Source organism: Equus quagga, chromosome 7, assembly GCF_021613505.1.
Source record: "Equus quagga isolate Etosha38 chromosome 7, UCLA_HA_Equagga_1.0, whole genome shotgun sequence".
Lineage (NCBI taxonomy): Eukaryota > Metazoa > Chordata > Mammalia > Perissodactyla > Equidae > Equus > Equus quagga.
The window spans coordinates 65041604-65063691 of NC_060273.1; the positions used below are offsets into that span (position 1 = coordinate 65041604).

Here is a 22088-nt window from a genome sequence, read left to right on the forward strand (position 1 = left end):
GTGCTTTTTGTGTCCTTTATAAGAAAGCTTTGCCTCCTTAAGTTACCAAGACATTCTTCTTTCTACTATCTCTGTTGTTTTAGCTTTTATTTTTCGGTCTATGATACAACTTAAATTGATTTTTGTGCATGTGGTGAGGTAGGGGTTTGGATTCTTTATTTTTCACATAAATATCAAGCTGTTCCAGTACTAGCAGTTGGAGCAGTTTTCCTATCCCCACTCAATTGATTTGGTGCTCTTGTTGAAAGCCAGTTGATTGTACATGTGTAGATCTATTTCAGAACTCTATTCTGTTCCCTTGATTCATTTATTTATAATGAGTTATTCTAACATTAATTTTTATTATTTTTCATCTATTTTTTCACTTTTCTAGACTTCAAGTGCAATGATTAAAACCTCAGTAACTTTGCTTATGGTATTTGAAAAAGTATTTTTTGCCTTTCAGTGCCACATATATGTATGCATAAATATGTGTGTGTTTATACATAGATAAACACACACACACTTAGGTGTAGTAATCATTAATATTCTCAGATCTTCCTAGTTTTTAAACATGAGATATTTTTAAAAACTCCCTTTGTTTTCAGAGATCAGGGAGCAAGTTTAGCAGTGGATTTCAAATTTTAGCAAGGCACATGAATTCTCTGGAAAGCTTGTTTAAAAACAGATTCCTGGACCTCACTCCACAAGGTTCTAATTTAGTCAGTCTGGGGAAACACCTGAGAATTTGCATGCCTAACAAGCTTAGGTGATGTTGATGCTTCTGGTTTATGGGCCACACTTTGAACAGCATTGGCTTAGAAAAATTAAATGGCTTTTCTAATGTTCACGCAAAGGCATGATTTGCTTTTTCTAAAGTCTGAGTCTATAGCTACTCATTTATACTGTCTTCACTTGAAAAGACATCTGAAAAATATGCTCAGTGCACGAAAGCATGGGAACCAGGAAGCATTACGGTAGATGGATGTATCAGTACTGCCTCTTTTCCTTCTCCCTTTCTGGAAATTGGGTTTTGGTCCATGAGCAGGGGCATACACATGCCTGTATGCACCACAGCTGCATCTAGCCCTGAGATGAACATGCACTGCCAGGTAGATTTTCTTCTCCCTAGTCCTCTGTCAACAATCAGAGAGAGTTTTATTTTCCCCTTAAAAGTTGGTTGGTCTCTAAACTAGGAATCTTTTTATGGCCAAATCCTTTAAAGCTTTCTCTGCTGAATTTATGTTTTAAATATTTGGCATTTAGGTGAATATTCTTGACAGAACACAGATATTCTGAATTAAAGATCAACACTCTCAAAGCAAAGAACTGAGTTGTCAAATCCCAACCCAAACCCCTAAACATCTCTAGGTGTTTAGGACCTGAAAAGAAGAGCTTTTTAGCTTTTTTTTCCAAGAGATCAAGGATGTGTGGGCAGAGAACTGCACCGCAACTACAAATCTGTTACGTAGAATGGCCATACCTGTACAAGGACCCAAAACATTACACTGTATGTTTTTTTCCTTCTGATTGTTAAATTATCTATTTCACCTGTGAAACCATGTTAACGGAAAATGAATTCCTAAATAGTATTTAAACTTAAGCTGCTTTAAAGATGCCCTTTAATTCAGAGGGAAAAATAATTTATCTCCTTTACAAAAAAATAAGAAGAAAAAACCCTGAAGAAAGGGAAAACAAGACTTTGTTTCAAATGCCACCCTCACATTTTCACCAGGCTCTTAGCACTCCTTCAGAGGTACCATGAGCAATGTGAACACCAGAGGTCGATCATTTCTGCATGGGCATTCGGAGGATTTTACAAAAACTAGATAGAAAGTATATGGGCTTCATCCTCAAAGGAAGGTACCTTTGCTATCAGCTAAAAGTATACACCACCCTTACTCCAGCAGTGAGAATTCAGACATAAAATGAAAGCAAGCCTGTGGCTATCACTAATTTGATTTTCACCAGCTCTGGACCTCTACCTTGTACAAATGATGACATATGGGAGGCCTATGATGCCATGAGAAGGGAGACAACCCAATGCCTTAGCTACATTGTTCTCCTAGTTCCCAGAAGCCTTTGGGTTATGAGGTTTTTTTTTTTTTTCCCTTTGAAGGAAATTAAAATGACAGCAAATGAGTTATCACTGGAATTGTCAGAGATGTTCTACAATTTCTCTTGGACATGCCATGTGGTCCTGGGCTGTTAAACCGTATTTTCCCAGTGCTTTTAGCCAGCAGTGTATGCAATCCCACAATTCTATACAGTAGGCAAGCATAGAGACTTAAATTCTAATAAGTCTGGGAAAGAGTCTGGCCCCTGACCCTTCCTTGTTACACAGCCTTAGAAAACCTTTTACTGATCTCTCCCTCTGGTTTCCCAGAACATAAATCCCTATTCCAGATGGTTGTTATCAGTTGTACTTGTGATTTTTTTTTTCAAAGTTTATAGCACAATGCCTCACTCACAATAAGCACACCATTAATAGTAGTTTGTGGAGGGTTCTCTCTCTCCCCTCCCTCCATTTGTTCCTCTCTTCCCACCTCCCTCCATATATATATAGACAGAGGGAGAGTAATTAGACACCACTCAACAAATTATTCATATTTTTAAAATGCATGTATGCATGTAGGTATGTATGTATATACACATACACAGGCAATGATTATCATTGTAACAAGAAATAAAAAATGGGACGTCTTGACTCCAATTTAGAGTCTGCCCCAGAATGGGTATGTATTCAAAAGAAAGAAAAAGCTCCCACAAAGACCTTATGAAATAACAAAAGGCTTTACCCAAAGTTTCCTGTGGACATTGAAAATGGAAATAAACACTGTATTACACAGCACCACCTCTTCACTTATGGCTCCTCCCGAAGCCTTATCACATAGGCACCTACCCCAATTTCTCTATTCTTTCTATCAGACATTGCTGCACAAATCTTTCTGTCCTTTATATTGTTGCCCTCTGGCCACCTCTTTATAATTGAGACAAAGCAGCCTTCAGTTTCTGCCACTGTATCTTTATTCATTCAACCACATCCCACAAGCTGGTAACAAAAGAAAAGATCTTTGCTTAAAAGGAAGATGGGAGAAAGGAAAGAGAAAAAGAAGAGGGGAGATGAAGAAGAGAAAACACTGTCAAAATGATAAATATCTTTAAATCTATTTGCCTTAAAAAATTAGATGTCAAAGTCCCATGTCCATACCTTAGCAGTCCTACTCTTCTTGAATCTTGAACACAGACTTCAGGGCAACATTGGGGTTGAGATAATAAACTCAGGCCACAACCAAAGGGATAGTTTTCTTAACCTCCACACAGATTCCAGCACAGCCTTCTCCAAGTCCCAGAGGATGGAGGTTTCTTCCAAGTCTACAAAATCACGAGAGAGAGAAGATATTCATAGAGAAAGACAAAAACGAAAATACAACAGTCATATTACAGTCAAGATCACTTGGTTTAGAGACTTAACAGAAGATACATTAAACTCTGATTGGCAGGAAAGGGCATAATACCCGAACGGATTCAGTCTTAACTACAATCAAAGAATCGTACAAAATCAGAAAAGGTCATGATATATCAAGCCTGGAAGTTTTCTTTAAACATAACTAGCCAAATTTGCTCATTTAACATATAGGAAGCTGAAGTTCACCTGTGGCTTATTTCAACCAGTGAAGCAAGTAAATCTTTAGTAAAGTCCTTAACACTGTGGCCTAGGCTAAAATGAGAGAAGGGGACATACAATTCGTCACTGCTTCATCTTGAAATACTTCCCTCCCTTGGCATCTAAGATACCAATCTTGCCTGTTAGAACTGGCTACTCCACTTTGCCCACCTCTTTAGATCCTCTCAATCTCCTTCTTTCCAACATAAGAACATCCTGGCACTCAGTCCTGAGCCTGTTTTCACGCACACACACTCACTCACCAGGGGGCATCTTCCAGTTCCATGGCTTGAAATACTGTTTATATGCTGACAAACTTTGTCTCCAGCCCCAAGTATTTCCCTAAACTCTTCACTCCCATATCAACTGACTACCCAACAGCTCTGCTTGGAATTCTAATAGACAGGTCAGATATGGCAGGCCCAAACTGAAGTCATGATTCTATACCACCAACGCCAATACCCTTCTGAAAAAAGCAAGGGCATGCAGTCTCCCCAGTTTATTCCTTCTCAGTCAATGGCATTACCAGTCCCCCTGTCGGTCAGGCCCAAACCCTTCCAGTCAACCTTGACTCTTCTTTGTGTGATGTCATATATATCCCACATCCTCCGCAAAACCAGCAAATTCTGGTGGCTCTATCTTCAGAAAAAATCCAACAGCTGACCACTCTTACCACCTCCTTCATTACCACCCTTGTCCAAAGGTCATTATAGATCTACACAGCTACACAGCAGGTGTTCTCAAGACATGGCTGTCACTCTCATGTAGACCCTTGGGTAAGAGTGACACTGCCTTGCTCAAAACCTTTCACCTCACTCAGAATAAAAGTCAGTCATTACAGTGGTCAAAAAGGCCCCCCATGATGGAGCTCTGTTTCTGCTTTGTCTACCAACTCCTCCCTCTTCATTTATTCCTTTCCATGCATGCTGGCTTCCTAGCCATTTCTCTAACGTGCCTCTAACCCTACTTGAGACTTAGGCACTCACAGTTCCCTTTACCTGGAAGGCTCTTTTTCCCTTCGCTACTTCACATTCTAGCTCAAATGTGACGTTTTCAATGAGGCCTCTTGAAGTTGCCCTATCTAAAATTGTAAACCCGACCACATCTTCTTATTGCCCCATCTCTGTTTAAACCTTGATAAAGACTTTCTGATATACTACATGGTTTACTTGTTTATTATCTACCTTCCCCCAATAAACCATAAGCTCCATGCGGGCAAGGAATTTTCTTTCTGATATCCTGCTGTATCTCCAGCACTGAACTCACAGCCTGGCATAAAGGTGGAGCGCAATAAATATTTTTGAAAGAAGGAACAAACAGGAAGGTTAAGTATACCTTCTCCAGGCCACTCAGCTGATAAGTGGCTGAGCCAGGTTTCAACCAAAAGCACTCTGTCTCCAGCGTTCTTGACCACTATGTCATGCCAACTACATGAATGCCTTCTAGTGGTGGCATTAGGAACAGGTTCAGTGCAGGCTGGTGTGTGACACAGATGTATATTATAGAAACCTGTGGACTTAACAAGTCAATAACTCAAAACCACTTCCAGAAACACCTAGAGTATAAGTTATATTAGGATGACCCTGCTTACCTCCTAATATTGCAATCTTAAGGTAATTTCACCACGTCTTTCTCAGTCTTCCTTGCCTTTTCCTCCATGCCTTTATTTCTTGTTCTTCCCTCAAATCTCAGTCCCTCCCTTACTTGGGGGAATATGAAAAGGGATCCAAAATTAGAAAAAGGAAAGTGAAGAGATGTGTTTAGGGAAAAGGAGTGGGGCAGGAATCAAACAACTTTGGATCTGAGTCTAATCTAGTCACCAAAGCACCATCTTCCCTTAGGGGGATCCCTTCACCTCCCTGAGAGTCTGTTTGATCACCAGGTAAAATATACGCCCTCCAAAGATCATCCAGCTCCAAAAAAGGGTTATTTCCATTTTTAATTAAGAAAAGTCTCCCTTATCCTGAGTGGTCTAAGACTGGTTAGGTAACAGACTGCAATGTTTGAGAACTGGGCTTTGGGATAACCATAGTATTGGCATCCTAGTTCCACCACTGTGAAGCCCTGACCAAGACATTTAATCTCTCTAAGTATCATAGTTTTCTGTAAAAGTGAGATGATAGAAATATTTAGCCCTTTAGGATGTTTATGAAAATGAAATGAGGTAATGTAGGTAAATCATTCATTACTATGCACGACATAAGTACTCAATAAATGTTTGCTCTTAATTTTTTATTTTTATTGTTGCAAGCTTACATTCTACACAACATTATATAATTTTATTTACCTGTGTCTAAGTTCCCACTAGAGTCTGAATCTTTTCCCTCTTTCATCACATGGAATTGCTTCTGTGATCCTTGATGACTTTGAGCAGCTTTCTCTGGACCATCACCAGGCTCAGACAAATATTACCCCAACTGCCCCCAACATTCCGGGGGCAGAAGGTGGAAGTCTGTAACATGAGACACATAAGCTGTCTGGTTCATTTCTTGTCCTCTCACTGATGCCCGGCAATTTGTGGAGGATCTTGACCCTAGTATTACAGCAGACTGATAATCATCAAGCCACAGACTACAATTATTCCTGCATTCCAAAGCCAAGAAACACAACTTTGAAAGCAAACAATGCCATAATTCAGCACAATGATATATGGAGTTGTTAAAGAAATTGTGCTGACTGCTTTGAGACCTCAAGTCTCCAGTCTATCCAAATGCATCTTTCTTTCTTTTTCCCTAACTGGTATTAAGAAACTGTCTATGTTCAGGTAGTAACAACATAACAATATGTCACCTATCTTTCAGGTTTGTCACACCATAACCTAATAACAAGTTAAGTCGCTTCAGGGAAAAGTTACTTACAATTCAATCTAAGTCACTGAAGGACTTGCTCAGAAATGCATTTACTAACAAACGGTTGTTGAGTACATAGTATTTGCCATGCACTTTGTTAAGGACTGGGGATATGGTGGGAAACATGAAAGAATTTATTCCTACTCTCACAAAGGCTTCATTCCAGCAGTTTGTCTTGGACTTTGCAATTTCTTAACTTCTGCCCAAATATGGGAAGACATGGCAACCTCCTACAAAGTTGTTGATTTGCCCAAGTAGTGATATAAGTTGTGCTAACACAAGAAGAGAGAGTTCTATATGTCTTGGGTTTTTCAGGAGATAAGTTCACTTTCTTAGTTTGTTCCCCCCTCTCCACCCAACACACACCTCTTTGGAGTTGATCCTGGTTTATTTCCCTCCTTTAGGAAAGAAAGGAAAAGCATTCACCAGATTCACAAGTACACTCTCCATTAACAAAATGCCCCATGGGTGGTAGGGTATAGAGGGCAGTAGACTCAGACAACACAACTTCACTTGGGAAACTGTAAAAGGATTAATGCCAGTGCATGGCAAAATAAACTAAGGAAGTATATACTAGGAATATTGTCAAAGGGGATAATGTCAAGAAAGAAGAACATGCGACTTAAATCACCAGTGTCTGTGGTTAGAGCTCTAATCATAGAGGTGGGTGGCATCTTCGTCTGTCGGGCAGCCTTGAACGCTTCAGGGAATATGTCATTTTTCAAGAGGTATCAATTAGTGGCTGTTCTGATGGCAGAGTGTGAAGTGCATCTCTCTAATATTTGGGCTGCATTAAAAATGATTCCTGTGAGTATAAAATATGCACAGGCACTGAGCCACAACTGTACCCAGAGCCACTCCCAAGAGAGCAGGAGACCAGAGAGAGGGGGAGAGGGGCATGAAGGCACCAGAACGCTAAAATGGATCTTGATAAAGATTTTCAGTGGAAATGTGCCAGGGACAAAGGATGAACTACGAATCTAAACGTATCCAGCTACACCAACAAGGCTGTGTCCTGCTGGGAATTGGAGAAGCACTGCCGTAAGGACCTACCTTTCTAGAAGAACTGTGACTATACGAATACCACAAATGCATCCAAGGTTGTGCCTCGCATACCTCCACCACAGCGTTCACGTTGCCAGCCATGCTTTACAATATGTCCATTACATCCATTTGCATCCATTGCATAAGGAAGTTGAGGTTTGAAGACATTAAGTCATTTCCTTAAAATCATTCAATTAGCAGGTGACAGAGTCAGGATTCAAACTCAGAACTGACCCCGGCTCTTAGTGGTATCCCAAGCATGCTGAAAATAACAATCAATTCTTCCCTAGACTTTATTTTTGATTAAACATAATTCTGACACTTGAAAATGCCCCAGTTCAAACTTCAAAGGAAGCATTCACTATCCTAAGAACATTCCTGTGAGAACTGGCCCAGCTGTCTTTGCTGAGGAGAGTGAGGGCCACAGATAGGAGAGGGCACATTTCCTCCAAAGTCCTAGAGGACGTCACACCGCACGTTGGAACAGTTGCTTTCTGAGCAGCAGAGATAGCGAACCAAATCACCATCAGTGGCTGGTCTCGATTTAGGAAATATTAATTACATATTCTACCAGTTGACATTGTCGAAATAATGTTGGGTCAATTAAAAGTAAAATACTTAGGGTATCCAGGTGCTCAACTGTAGCTACAATCGCAATCCTTTGGCTAAATATTGAAGACCTTGCCTTCTATTTATTCATAGTCTCGACACAAACAATAGAACTGCTAGGGAATAGCAAAAGAAACTCTGTGCTGCTGGATTTTAAGGGTTATAGAAAACATCTACTGACTTTTAGACCCCTGATCTCTTGTCAATACATTCTACCTTCTTTTCTTACCTAGCTAGCCTTTTAAGTTGAACGCTAAAATAAAAAGGATACTACAAGAAAAGTGATCGAACATTATAATAAACTTTTAGGGAATTTCCTAGCGCCTAGGCTAACTGCTGATCTGTATTCTTCTTTGCCAGTTCATGAAATATTTATCTCAAACTTCATAAAGTGGGTCAGAGATTGATGGTTTGTAGGCAGTAACCGCAGTGGCCCACAGGATGTGCTTTTAAAATGTAGTGCTCCTAGAAGGGTAGATGCCCACCCTCAACTCCTCTCCATATGCACCTACCACTATCCCTCCAGCACTGGTGTTTGCTATTTTAGATATCTAGAAATACAGGTCCATTCTTCACTTCAGGAAATTGGTCTTTGTCGCCAGAGAAACAGTCCTCATCTCCAGCCTAACCATAAGTGTATGCATGAGTTCCCTAAATACATCTGCTCTATGCATGACTCACATATTCAGTCACAACTACCCATAAATTTCTACACATGCTTGTGAACCCACAGACCATGTGGATGACAACAAAATTTGCAGTGGCAGCATACTACCCCACACGACCTCAAATCCATACAGCAGGCGTTTTGTGCTGCCTCCAACCCAGACAATAGTTGAGTTCACCACACCCTTAACAAATAACATGAAGAGACAGCTGGACCAGATGCTTAGACAGACCAGTGATTAAATTACCCAGGGTCATTTTGAGTGGCAGCTTACCATGTATCTCTATATACTAACACAATAAAAAAATAATCGGAATCGATATCAAGGAAGATAGACCAGCACAACCTCATCCCCAGAATACTGGCATCTGCTTTCCTATTCTGGGCGATGCATGTAAGTTAGACTCATAATATTATACCACTGTGAACACAAAGGAAGGAAGCTTAGTAAAACCTGTCATTCTGGGAGGCCGTCAACAAGGACAGTATCTTGCTGTGATACCATACACAGCAAGGGCAACACTGGCTAAATGTATTAGATCGGTGCCTGAGTTTGATTCCTGGCTCAGCTCCCCACTGTTTGCATCTTTGGGCCTGTTATTTCACCTCTCAGTGATTCATCTACAATGCACAAATCATAAAACCACCTTCCTCAAAGGATCTTTTTAAGGAGTAATTTTAAAGCACTTAAATAGTGTCTAGCAAGGAGTTAAGTATGCAAACTTTTGCTTTGTGGTTAGTGCTGTCCAGCAGATTTTGATTCCTAGCGACCTCATGTACAGTAGAGCTGAAACACCCCCAGTCTTTTTATTTTTACTTTTTTTTGGTGAGGAAAATTGTCACAGAGCTAACATCTGTGCCAATATTCCTCTACTTTGTATGTGGGATGCCACCACAGCATGGCTTGGTGAGCAGTGTGTAGGTCCGTGCCCAAGATCCAAACAACCACCCTGGGTGGCCTAAGCAGAGCACACAAACTTAACCCCTATGCCACTGCCGGCCCAGTCTTTTTGTGCCATCCTCTCACCTTCTGCGCTACATCAGACAATGCTCTGCTGTTATTCATAGGGTTTTCATGGATAATTTTTTCAGAAGTGGGTGGCCAGGTCCTTCCTCCTAGTCTGTCTAGTCTAGAAGCTCTGCTGGAACTTGTGCACCGTGGGTATCACAGCAACACGCAGCTGCTGACTGATGGGTGCTATGGTTCCCTGCCTGCAAAATGAACCCACACCACTGCAGTGGTGAGAGCACCGAACCTTAACCACTAGACCACCAGGGCTGGCTGCTAAACTTTCGCTGCTAATATTAATTAGTAAATAACAGTTTGTTGAGATTTTATTTTTGCTTTAAAAAACTCTTATAAAGTAAAGTCAGTTTACCTGCTAGGGAAAGGAGGAAATAGGAAAGATGCTAGTAAAGGACGCATCACCTAGGCAGGACATATAATTCCTTGAGAGCTGGATAAAAAGTCAGAACAGTGAACAGTAGATTTAAACAGGATCTCCTCTAGGGCCTTGAATTAATACATTGCTACTATGCTTGTGTCTGAATTTTCTTATTTATTAAATGGTTATAATAACACCTCAACTATCTCTTATAAGGGTTTTAAGAGGGTGAAAAACAGTAATATGTGTGACAATATGTTTGGGACTTGCCTACTAGACCAAGTCATTGAGGACATGAACTCTACCTGTGTCATGTTTCTTTCTTTGAGGCACAGAGTAAGGATGAAATATTGAGCCAATGCAGAGATGTAAATGATTAATTTACGTTTACGTACAGATGTTACATATGACACTGTTCACTGACTGATGTCCAAACAAAGCTACATCATTTCCTTGCTAACTCTGTAGTGGCAAACAGAAAAGGCTGACCTAGGGAATGACCAGCTCTCCTGCCTGAGGCTAAAAGGGGTGAAATTACTGCCCAACTGCCAAGCTGCTAATAAGAGCACAATTAATTATCATTATTACTGGTAATTAACAAGAAGAGTCTCAAACTATTATTTACTGAGCTTGTATGTGCCAGCACCATGCTGAGCTTGTATTTGCTCACGAAATGCTCCCAATCAATGAATGAGGTAGTGTTATTAGGATCCCCATATGGCATATGGAGAAGCAGGCTCAGAGTGTCAAAGGAACTCATGTAACATCGCAGAGTATCAGTTGGAACCCAGGAGAATCTGAGTGCAGGGAATGGACTTCCAACAACTGTTGTGCTCTTCACTGCTGAGCTGTGAGCTCATCTCTGTGATAAAAACTGTAAACATTTTTTCCCAGTTTGTTATTTATCTTCTTCTATTGCTTTTACAATTTTGTGAGGGGTAATCTTATCATTTCATAAGGGCTAAGAGTTAATATTCCTAATAAGTAAAGATCTTCTGAAGAGAGTAAAGCACCAATAGTTGTCTAGAAAAAGAGGCAGGTATATCAACAGGAAGTTTAAAGAAAAAGAAATGCAAACAGCCTATGAACTCAGCAACACTCAAAGGAATGCAAATTACAGATGGGAAAATTAGAGTATCAATGATGGTAATACTGCAAAGGATTAAAACACTACAGATATATTTAAATCTATGAGTTCATAATGATATTAAGAAGGAAAAAAAAACCTTCATTGGTCACCTTTGGAGCATGCTGAGTACCAAATCATTATTTTGAAAATGTTGAATAAAAAAAAATCAAGCTTTCATCCTGTCTTCCTTGTGACCTATAATCAAATACTGATGAAGGAAGTTTCCATTTATATAAGTTTTTCACCAAAAATGAAAACAAAGTAACAAAATTGGAATATCAACATTTTGTAACCCCTAATGAAATAATGGATCTGGGTAATAATTATCCATGACTGCTAACATCATAAAAGAAAGAGAAGATTACAGGTGCCTTCTGATGGAAGCACGGGGCTTCCCCAATGAAGCAGTCTAGCCAAAAACAAGCAACCTGAATTAAAGCTGCTAGCTTACAGGGAAGGCAGGTGACTGAGGAATTTGCTACACACATCACAGGATGACAATCAACAACATCCAGCCTGTGAGAGCATCTGCAGGACAGCCAACCCCATTGTCTTCAACGATAAATTACAAGGAAAAGAATGGAGAGAGACGGGAAACCTATGGATTAAGAGATTTAGGAGACATGAGGTCAATTCTAACGGATGGAACTCGTGGATCTTCATTTACAAACAAGAAGAAAAAGAATTAATAATCAGTGATTTAAAAAGCAACTAGGTGTTTGATAGTACTAAATAATTATCAATACCTTTCGTATAATGGTGGCAATGTTATATTTATGAAAAAGTTGTCACCTTTTAGAGATAAACACTGAAATACTTACAGAAGAAGTAGTGCTGCGGGCTGGAATTAGTTCCAGTGGAGGTTGAGTGATGTATAAAGCAAGATTGCCCATGAACGGGTAACTCGTGCAGCCCGCTTATGGGTACATAGGGTTTTATTATCTCATTCCCTCTACTTTAATATATGTTTTTCATTTTCCATAATAAAATAAAGAGACCTATTTGCCAGTTACAAGCGCATATAGTGTCTGTATGGCAAGCGAAATTTACCAAAATAGTAGCAACAGTTGTCTCTGGGTGGTAGAATTATATACGATTCTGACCTTTTTAATTTTCAATTTTTAATTTTCTTAATGAGTGTGTGACATATTTACCAATGAAAATAGGAAACTTATTCTGACAATAATTTTTTCCATGTGAGGCTTTAACCATCCATATTATTTTATTAAACAATTGGGAAGCAAATATCGCAAAATCTTAGAATTTGCTAAAGTTGGGTGGTGGGCACACAACTATTCACTATACTATTTTCCTTAATTTTTATCATGTAATATTATATAATAAAATATTATAAAAATTGAAAATGACTGTTCTGTTTTCTCTGTCTGTTAGGTCATTTTAAATACTCTTTCCCCAAAATGACCTCTAGAAGTAAAACATGTGCCACAATGTAAAATATTTTTACTCCAATCAGAAATATGAGAAAGATTTTGCAACAATTTCCAAAGAATTCTGTAAGAGATTCAAGGACTCTGCCCTATGGGGAAGCCCACAGAATAGCTTACTATGGGACTGTCAATCTGTATATTTTTAAATAGTTTTAATTTTAAAGGAATAGAAATATGACTTGTAATTCAATACATTGAAAGGATTTTACTCTAACGCACACTGTTAAATGATTAGGAAAAAGTCTTAACCATCCAGTTAAAAATATTTCAGAGAAAAGTATTGGATGGGGCCATAGGGATCAGCCAGTCAAATCCTATTTTGCAGATAAAAGGACAGTGGCTGGTCCAAAGTCACAGAGGTGACTGGGGTGAGATGGATGACAAGAACCCAGGTCTCTAAGGCCCAGTTCCCATCTTTCATGACTATGCCACACCATACGGAACTTTAACAAATACATCTAGGATCCTGGCGTAAGTACAAACCTGTATTATATCTATTATCACAAAACTGCTATAAATATGTAGAACACAGTAGGAATTGTGGCTTGTGTGGGGGTGCTGGATATGGGAAGGAGCTGCATATTTTTCTATAGACTATTTATTATAGAAGTTTTAGGTTGGCAGCAAAATTGAGCAAAAAGTACAGAGTTCCCATATACCCCTGATCCTACACATGCACAGTCACCCTCATCACCAACATCCTGCACCAGGGTGGTACATTTGTTACAATCAATGAACCATTACATGGACATACCATAATCACCCAAAGTCCATAGTTTACCTTAGGGGTTCACTCTTGGTGTTGTATATACTATGGGTTTTGAGAATTGTAGAAAGACATGCCTCCAGTATCCAACATAATAGTATCATACAGAATAGTTTTACTGCCCTAGAAATCCCCTGTTCTCCATCTATTCACCCTCCTTACCCCTCCTCCCTGGAAACCATCAATCTTACTGTCTCCATAGTTTTGCCTTTTCCAGAATGTCATATAGTTGGAATGAGACAGTACAGAGCCTTTTCAGATTGGCTTCTTTCACTTAATAATATGCATTTAAGTTTCCTCCACGCCTTCTCATGGCTTGATAGCTTATTTTTTTCAGCACTGAATAATATTCCATTGTCTAGATACACCATAGTCCATTTTTCCATTCACCTACTGAAAGGCACCTTGGTTGCTTCCAGGTTTTGGCTATTACAAATCAAGCTGCTGAAAACATCCACATGCAGGTTTTTGTGCAAACCTAGGTTTCCAGCTCCTTTGGTATTCACCCAAAGCACAATTGCTGGATTGGAGGGTAAGATTGTCCTTAGTTTTGTAGTTTTGAAACTGCCAAACTGTCTTCAAAAGTGTCTGTACAGAGGGGTGTAATTTTTAAAATCAGTACCTAAAGTGAAAACCACATATAACCTACATCACTCTCCAAAATATCTTCGGAAAGCAGCATGTTGAGACTGACATTTATAGATCTCCAAAGCCACTAGGCGGTAAGTTCTGTAAGCGCAGAGAACTTCTTAGTAGTTCACTGGAGCCCCAGCAGTATTCCAGGACCTAGAACAGCACTGGTACATAATAAATTCTCATTTAATGTTTGTTAAATGAATAGATAAATCCAAAGGAAAAAATCTTTCGGTTTTGTAGCAGACAGTTCTTTGTTTGGTTGAACAATAAGTGAAGACTCATCTTAGGGGTCTTGTAGTATAAAAAAATAAGTATTTTTAAACAATAGAATATCATTCACAGCAAGTCCCGTCCCCCCCCCACCCCACCCCCCGTAAGAGGTGTGAAGGACTGGGACAGACAAGAGAAAAGCAGAATCCAGTCTTTCCTCTTACTCTGGGGCATGTGCTCATTGCATGGAAGAGGGGACAGAATCCTCTGCACTATTTAAATACTTCTCTCTTTATTTGCCATGCACGTACAGTTGAATTTACATAAATTAAATGCACATAAGCTGAGACTCCACTATAATTGCAAAACCATTGCATTGGAAATAAGCTTTCATTGAAATCACATTAGAAACCAGAAAGATTAAATTAGATTTAGAAACATATTTAGCCCCATCAAGAGGTAGATTACAGAAAGTTTATAAAACAACATAGATACACATTGCAGGCCAGCAAAGCACCGGGCTTGGAAAAGGAAGACCCTCGTCCATCACCCCAACAAGAAGAGGAAAGTAGTCATCTAACATCAAAGCAATGACGATGGAATCATTCAAACCTTTGAACCAAATCCCAGCGCTGCAACTTTAAGCAATTCACCAGGTCATCTGGCCTCAGTTTCCCATGCTGTGCAAGAGGCATAATAATAGCCGTGGCTGTTGAAAGGAAAAAGACTCTATGACAGCCCCCTACTGCTCAATTTTCAAAACAAACAAACAAACAAAACCATAATAACAATTCCTTAAGTATGAAGTACTGGGAAATACAGCTTTGCTGATCCTAAGCCTTCCCAAACCATCTGCTTCCCACCACTGCACAAGAGAAGGTACTATTTAATATTAAGAATCTACAGAGCTCTATGAATTACATAAATGTGCTTCGATGTCTGGCTATTACTTTTCCCTCATCCTTCTCACCAGGCAAATGTGATGCTAAATTAGTCACTTATCATAAAACCCTCTGAAAACATTAAAGTCTAAAGAAATGCCTGATAATTGTTCTTAGCCATCTGGCACCAAGTGATGCTCATGAACTTACATGAACCATTTGGTAAAAATCCAAAACCGTCTATCTTAATTTTATATCTCACTTACTCAAAGTTCTAAGTTGAGAAATTTCGAAGAGGAGAAAATGGTTGATTAAAAAGGAAAGCAAATGGGTAAATCTTTGAACTTGTTCACAATCACATAGGAAAGCTTAGAGAAAATTCCACCTCGAGCACCCAGTTTTAACTAATAAACGTAAGGCAAAATTACACGCTTTAGTATCCAATACACTCACGCACACACTTGCATACAGACATAATATCCATTGTAAAGGATAAATTGTGGAGTCCTTTCACATGAATAGCAACTCATCATCTAAAAAGCAAGCAAAACTGCCACCAACAAGCTTATCCACAATGCCTCTCACATGAAGGAGAGTTCTCCATCTATTGTGGGCCACTCCCCTCTCCTAGACGGAGTCACTAAAAGCAGACCTCCACTTGCCTGGATTTTCACAACAGCCTTCTAATTGGTTTCCGATCAACTCATCTTTGGCTGACCTCTATCCATTTTCTACCTTACAGCAGGAATGAGCTTCTAAAAATAACCTATTTCCACTACCCATCCTAAACTTGTCAAAGACTTCCCACAGCCCAGAGAATACAATTACCTTGGGTTAGAAGATCTTCTGAGACCCGGCCCCTATTTCACCAGGCTCCTCTGTATCTTACACTTCTACCTACTCAATGTGCACCAGTCATACCAGCTACCTTTCTATTTCTGTGAAGTGCCATGCTCCTTCTGGCCCCAGGGTCTTAAGCATAGTGACAATAGAAAGTATGATCTTTACTCCACATGTCCTCAAAAAGAGATATAAAAACAGATTTGGCAATGATTTGTGGATGACTTGGAGTCTTTTTTTTCCTCATTAATGAGGAGGTTGGGTTCATTGACCCTGGGATGTCTCAGATGTTCGAGGGATGTTAAAATAATTTCCTTCCATCTTTAAATAATGGAAATATATCCTATTTGCAAGAATCACATTTTCTAATAAATTTTCCTCATTCAAATGCTCTCTCTCATCCTTCCCTCTCCACCCAAATCTCAGACACGTCACAAAATATTTACCCTCACTATGTATATAAACTGGCAACCTGGTTGCTAAACTCACTCCTCAAGCAGGGTGGGATCAATTGAGCCACTCTCCGGGAGTAGTTAGAAGAACATTACTTATCTTCCAATGATTTTATGACAAGCTCTAGCTTCTGAAAATTACTGGATATTACTCTAAAAATAAAACATTACAGATAATTACTCCTTAGAATGGAACAAATCATTATATTAACTTGAAAAGTTATCTTGGATATGGGGAAGAGAGAACTTATTTGAAAAAAAAAATTGCCAATGTACATGAAAAAGCTCATTTCTGAGAGGAAATAGGAGAACAAGAAACTGCTTTATGCTTTCTGAAATGCAATATGCTCATGCTAATAACCAACTCAATGCTATCCACTCTTCCAGGGACCTCGGAAAGAATTACACAAAGTGTGTTGTAAGGAGAGGAAGGAAAGAATATTATAGGTGAGGGAAAAATATTTTGTTAATTTTTGTAGACGATGATGTTTAGAAATATTTTGGAATAGGAGCTCAGTACAAATAAGTTAAAGTAACAATCTGGCCATGACAACTGCAAGGGAAGAAATATAGTACAGCCTTGTAGAAGTTAGTAAATAGAAAAAAGGAAGTGTCAGTAATAATAATAATAAAATCTAAGTCCCATTCCTGTGTATTGATTCATTCCTTCTTCCTAATAACTTATTAGGAAGGTTCTGTTATAATCTCCACTTCACAGGTGAGGAAAAGAAGCAACTTGTCCAAAGTAGCAGGGCTAGGGGTTGAATGAAGGGAGTTTGGCTCCAGAGTCCACACTCGTAACTGTGACACTGTGCTGCTTCTCATGTCTTAAAGAAAGTCAGACACAGAGGGATATGTTAAATATTACACTTTGCCACTGAGCCCAAAAGCACAGTTGAGCTAGTAGCTCCTGATAATGCAGGAATAGAAACTCACAATATTGTATAAATGAGGAAAACTTGATCTTCTAAGTTGCCCCAGATGATATAAAATCTCCTGATTCCTAATTCGTAGATGTCCTTGCAAGCCATTGTTCCTCCTTTGGCAAATACGTGCGCAGTCCCTTTAAAACACTTGTCACTGTGGTTGACAATAAGTCAGACAGTGGGAAATAAATGATTTAGCAGAGTAAGCACGAGCCTATGGGATCACAAAGGGATAACATTCACCTAGGGTGTTACAGAGGAGGAGGGCTTCCATGAGATTTGAGGCTGAAGAGCATTTAGCTGGACGAAAGTATAAGAAGAGAGGAAGAGATGTGGCAACTTTTCCAGGCAAAAGAAACTGCATGTAGAAGAACCTGGAAGAGAGAATGCTGTGCTTTCAAAGAACTTAAAGAAGTCCTATATGGATGGACGAGGTACACATTTTTTGGATGAAGCATTATAACCAATCACATTGGAAAAATCACTTGGGATGAGACCACACAGAGCTGTACAGGCTACATTAAGGAGTTTAAACAGATAAAGCTATTTTTAGAGTTAAGGAAAGAGGCAAGACTCCTAGCTGGCATGTCTCCCCCACCTCCGCCAACCCACGCCACATACCATAGAGAAATCAGAGAATAATCAGACATAACTGAACGACTGAGATCTGCCCAGGGGCCGAAAGAAAGAGAATGAAGCCAGCAAAATAAGATGTGAAGGGAGAAGAGGGAAGAAAGAACATGTCCAAAGAAAAGGAGTTTTACTTCACAAGAAGGCAAGCAGCTACAGGGCGACTCTGAGATGAGATCAAAGGATGTATCAGTGGTAGTCAATGTAAGAGCAAGAGCCACGTGTTAAGTGTTCAGGAATTTTGTGAGCTGGTTGTTAAATCACTGGTAACTTGAAATCAGACATGTAGAGTATTTGCCCTGTGAGCCTCAGCAAACACTATGAAACAAGCTTTTCCCTTTTGCAGAGCTGGTTTACCAGTACACCACTGCCTATACTCACTGAGGATTTGGGGTTATTATTGTTGTTGTTGGAAGGAAATAAGTAGAATAAAACAAAGGAACCAGTTTTGAAACTTCCCATTACTCTACAGCCTCTTTGTGTATTGGAAAGGGTAACACAAACCTGAAATAATGAACCGTGGTGCATTTGATGCGCCCCCTGTGTTACCTTGACTCACTCGCGGTGAAGCGAAATACTAAACTTGATCACCCCCCACCCATTTTTGTAGATATACGGCTCTACAAAATTTACTAAATAAAAGCAATACGCTTAGAAAAGGCAGTAAGACTGGGTAGAAACTTCATCTGTGGATCTTACCGCTGCCAAAGAGCATATCAAAGCCCTCAACATCCTTAAAGCAAATGCAATTAGGAGTTTTGTAAGGCTGTTTCAAATAAATAAAACAAAGAACATGGCATAAAGATACATTTCATAAAGCATATTGAAATGGAAATACCCAGTTACTGTCACTATTAATATTTATAACTGATCACATTTATTTAATGCTTGCTATATGTACAAGGCATCCAATCTCATAACAAACTATACATAGTTACAACTATTAACCCTAATTTATAGTTGAGAAAATTCAAGTTTTTAAGTTTAATAGCTTGCCCAAAGTTGTATAGCTACTAAGAGGCAACTCCCAGCCACTGATTCCAGAGAGAAAGCTCTTAATTACAAAGATATTTTAATATCTTTAGATAATGCTATGAAATGCAAATAGTAAAACGTAATTAATTTACAACTTTGAAAATTAACATTATAACATTAAACACTAATAACTTTTACTAGAAGGCATGCATCTTGGTTTACTCCTGTTGTTCTGTCATAGTAATTGGTAGTGCTCAGGATTAGAATGAATTTATTTTCTTATTGTAATATAAACTCTCTTACATGGCCTACAATATGCCAATTCACCAAACTAGACAATGCTCTTCGCTTTTTTTTATAAGACATTGAAACCGGTACCCAGTCACCTGAAACGACTAGACTGCTTTCTTACATCTCACACGTTTCTATCCCAATCAGTTGAGAGGTACACATACCAAGATGCCGCTGTATGTGTTCCCAGACCTGTTTATTTCAGTTATTCCTGTTTATAAAAGCACATGTTTCTATAACATTTGTTATAAACACGATGTAAATCAATAAACTGTGTAGACAAAAACAGAATTTCTGTCTCCATATACAGTAAGTTGAAAAATGGTGCTGCAAATACAACTATAAAATGGCAGAAAACGTTAACTTGCATGAAGGATGCATCTGTAAAGTGGTCTAGGAGTTGAGAGTGAGCGTGACAGAAACAAAGGGTAAGTATTTTTGGTTGACTTGAGGGTGCTTGGGAAGGCAAAGAGAGCTTCATGGGCCAGGTGGTGTTTGGTTTAACTTTGAAGCATGACTAGCATTTTGGAGAGTGGAAATTACACAATTTTAAGTTAAGATGACCAAATAGAGACCACTGGGAGAGTCTAATCTAGAAGGAAACAATAAGCATATTTTTACAGAGTACTATTGAATTGAAACAAAATAATAAAGGGAGACCTGCCAGTCTTGGTAACTAATTATACAAAAGTTTTAACCTGAACCCACGGATGAGCTGGTAGGGGTTCCATGAGCCTCCACAATTAATGCAAAATGTGGCGTTATTTGCATTTTCCTAAGGAGAGGGCCCACAGCTTCTGATCAAAACAAGAATTAAAACCAATGACTTATGGACTCACTCCAAGGTAAATGGATGGGTTAATGAGGTAGCTACTGCCTGTCTCCTAGAATGATAAGTATTATAAGTTAGTTGTGACTGCCAACTTTACTTGCTTTGAGTATTCATAACAGACATTAGCCATAATGGGCAGTGACTTTAGAAAGAAGAAAAATAATGCTGGGCAGAAAAATGAAGTGGAGTGATCACATATCACATTTAGAAAAAGTCTTCATTGAACCAAAGCCATCAAGGACCCTTCAACATGGAGATGAAACGTCACGGGGAAAAAATGCATTCTGTAACCAAAAAGGAGCACAAGCAATAGGATACGCATTTTCCAAAAGTTACTAACAAAGAATTTCAGTCTTTTACCCTTAAGATATTGGATATACTAAAACAAAAAAAGGCATCGCTAAAGACTGAACAAATTAAAGATCAATGTTCAAAATCTTGTGTTTTCACATACTCAACTTTACTAAAGAGGGGATTAACTTTATGGGCGTATCAGTGGGCAAGAAAGAGAAGCAGCTGTACCTGTCTGCAACAAGAGATTCATGTGACACACGTGCCCATTCTAACATGCTCCAGAATTTTACTTTGAGTGGTGTGCTTCAAAGTGGTGAGCAGTTAAATATAGATCATTAGTCAGTCCATATTTAATTACATACCAGTATTTCTTGTAGATTAAAAATGTCTGCAGTTCAATTATCCCCATGTAGCAGGTCCCATTTTCTACTCATTCAGCTTGAAACAATCTAGTCACAAAATATACTGTTCTGGATTAAAATCTGTTTGATAGTACTCCACAGAGCTGATTTCAAAGGGGAAAAAATACACCTGCTCCACATCTCAGGGAGAGTACAGGCTACTGCTTTATTCCTTTCCACATTCGTGCGGATTCTAGAGTACAGCCATGACCCCTCAGCCCCTTCTCTCCACCGCTACCATCACAATCTCAATTTTCACACAGCTAGCCTTTCAAATCCGAGTCACGCAAAACAGCTAACCTTTCATTTAAATGATCTCGACTCTGGTTTTGAGGTCCTGTCCCTACACAGAAGCAGATCACCCTCAGAGCTTCGGACCACAGCACGTAGTGACCAAAACAATAGCATCCTGACGAAATCCTAAGTGATCCTGCGCAAGCAGAGATCACTCCTCAGGAAGAGATAGAAAAATGCCAATCTTGAAGTTCTGAATTTAAGGTAGAAGACCCAGAAAAACTATTTAAAATATAAAAGTAGTGCTTGGAATAACGTACTTGATTACACGTACTGCAAGTATTTTCCTTCATGTTTTTGTAATGAACCTGACCGTGAAAAAACAAATTTACGTCTGTCACCTGTGTCATTATGAGCAGAGATCATTTGGTGCGGAATACCCACAGTTTAATTGCTTGATTTAAATTTGGCTAGTAGAATGCATACTGAAACATTACTCTTTTAATTATGTTAATTTATAACTGAAAAACTAAATTTACAAAGGCAATAATATTAATTATTTACTTGCCCATTAGAGTTGAATATATATTATGAAGCTAATTGGTTTTATAAGTCTGCCAAAAAATTAAAAACAAGTTTGTTCACTGATTTATAAGGGAAAGGTACACATACTCTCAGCAGGTTACTTGCTTTTTATTGGATTACATGAAAAATTTGTGTAAAATACTTTATCTATACAATACTCTACATATCTTCTTCCTTCCTGAGTTAAAACACATTTTAAATAGAAAAGAGAGGAATAGAGTCAGTTAACATTTATTCAACGCTTATTCTGTTATCATACTTTACATGCATTATCTCATTTAATCCCAGAACTGATTAAAATACTAACTAGCATTATCTCCTTTTTAAAGAGGAGGAAACCAAGGTTTAGAAAGGTTAA

The 22088-nt window shown here is 38.9% G+C and overlaps 1 protein-coding gene across 1 annotated transcript in view; it reads right to left on the minus strand.

The window, feature by feature from the left end:
- The window catches only part of SGCD (sarcoglycan delta), an 897144-nt gene that overhangs the window by 543085 nt on the left and 331971 nt on the right, over positions 1-22088 (minus strand). Inside the window, exon 2 of the mRNA XM_046668506.1 lies at positions 3191-3354. The gene's annotated coding sequence lies outside the window, so the exon portion shown is untranslated. The remainder of the gene's footprint in view (positions 1-3190; positions 3355-22088) is intronic.